A 2380-nucleotide genomic window follows, 5' to 3' on the forward strand; every position below is an offset into this window, starting at 1 on the left:
AGGGCAGAATAATATGCGTCTGTGGAGCTGCCCGGTGTGACTTTGAACACGAAGCGGGAGACAAACAGTTTGAATATATGCGTTTTTTAGAGGGAATATTCGAATTTCGATTTTTGAGCAATTTTGACAGTCCTAGCATGGATAGGACAATGTTACGTTTTCAGAGGTTACTGTAACTTGCTTTAGGCATCTATGTAATTGTAGGCCTCATTGTGAGGCTATTGTGGTGCCAATGCAATTTCTTTTTGATGTGTAGGCCTTAATGAATAATTTCAAACAGTGATGTTGAGTCAGTGTTTGGTCTTTTCAGTTCGAAAGTGTAATTCGGCCCGCTGAGGTCTCACTTGAAAAAAATCTGGCCCCCTGACCAATTTCACCCTGGCATCCCTGATCTAATTAGTGGATGACCCGCTCTACCTCCTGAGCCACAGCCGTCCCATTCAGAAATCATCTGAACAAAGATCATATTTAAGAGAGAAGCAGCCACAGAAGAAGGGAGCAGTGCTGGAGAACTTTGCTGAGCTGGGATCAAACAGAGTTTATGATACTTTACAGGATCATTTAACAGCCTGAATGATGAGCTTCACATGTCAGAGTTTCACTGTACAGTCTTGTCAGGCAGGAATGACTTCCTGTGGCACTCTGTGGTGGAATTAGTCTGTCACTGAAAGTGCTCCTGTGCTTGAGCAGCACACCATGGAGAGGGTGGGAGGTGTTGTCCAGTATGGTCTGTAGTTTAGACAGCATCCTCCTGTCTGAGTCCAGCTCCAACCAAACAATATCACCGGCCTGATGGATCAGTTTGTTAGGCAGCCACCATCCTCAACCTGCTGCCGCAGCACACAACAGCAAACCGAGGAGTGCTGCCACCACACAAGACAAGTTCTGCCTAGTCACAAGTTTGTCTGTGTGGTATTTAAATCTAAGCTTTTCGTCTGTTTGTGCTTTAGAACTCTCTCAATACTTATATAGTTTTAGTTACTTGAAAACTTTTATGTGTAATTCCATCAACTCCTCCAACCTGAACAACCACATAGGTTGTTTTTTTTTTTCAACTCTCTGATATGACCCACCGCAGCGTCTGCGAAGGTGTCCCTATGGCGACAGGTGTTCCAGACCTTGAGTGTCATGGTTATTATAATAAACATGCCAACTGTACTGACAGCGTCCTACCTACCCTCATCGCCATGGTTCATGATTTGGGTTAAAATAAGTTCTTCCTCAACATTAGATGAACTTTGTTGTCATGGTTACAATAATAACTTTGTCGAATGGTCGTGGATAATAGAAAGAACATAAAACAGCTACTTCCACATTGGAATCAAACAGCGCTCTCCTGTGTCATATTCATCCATCCACCACCACCTCCTCCTGACGTGGACTTTGTCTCTCTTTATACTACGTCACCGCACTTTTCCCTTTGCTCCTGTCATTACTGCGATCACTAGATGTCGCCTAGTAAAAAAACCTAACTATTATGTCATAATAACCTGCTGCACAGACGACGTATTGGCTCATCAACATTCCCTGTAATTGTGTAGACTATTGAACCATGTTGCTATGTTTACTGAAGTTAAGGCTTTGGAAAAATGGAGCATTGTGGGACAAGCTAACTTGGAAGGTAAAGGAGTAAGCTGACCTTCTTCCTTTAACTTTTTATTTACATTATTAACTGAGCTCCTGTATAATATTCAATATAAAACACTGACTGCACAGACACTGATGTTGTGGCTTTCTGGCTCTGCACACTGAGATTCTCCTCAACAAGTCTGATTCCTTATGACCTTATGACAGCGAGCAGACTGGGTGTGTCCATGTCTGTCTCTCTGAGCTGCAGAATCCAATACAATTAGAGGAATAATAATGATAATGATAATAATAGTAAACAATTCAAAGACACTTGATGATGATGGAATAATTAGTGTTGTTTGTTTGTATCTGTGTTTATGTCAGAACGATGGAGGAATCACTGCATGGTCTCGAGCTGCAGGACTGGATTCTTCAACACTGCAGCATTATTCACACACACACACACGCACAAACACACACACACACACACACACACACAGTTGATACTTCTGACTTTAGAATGTAATAATTATTAGTTGATGTCATAGTGACATCATGAAGAAATCACCCTCAATATTATAGAAAGTATTATCACTAGATTTTGTACATAACAGTTTTGTCTCCATCCTGTTGTGAAGTAACTACAGTACAAAAAGGCCTCAATGAACAACTATCGAGCAGGAAAGATTAGATATACATATACAGTATATAAGTAATATATATAAGGAAAGAAAACAAAATAATGTGAAGTTTTCTCTGAACCCTACAAGGAGAAAGTGTCTCTAAGCTCCTAGAGACTCATTACAGTGAT

This window comes from Seriola lalandi, unplaced genomic scaffold (assembly GCF_002814215.2).
Source record: "Seriola lalandi dorsalis isolate HSWRI2012SDOR001 ecotype SW California unplaced genomic scaffold, Sedor1 jcf7180002054883, whole genome shotgun sequence".
Classification (NCBI taxonomy): domain Eukaryota; kingdom Metazoa; phylum Chordata; class Actinopteri; order Carangiformes; family Carangidae; genus Seriola; species Seriola lalandi.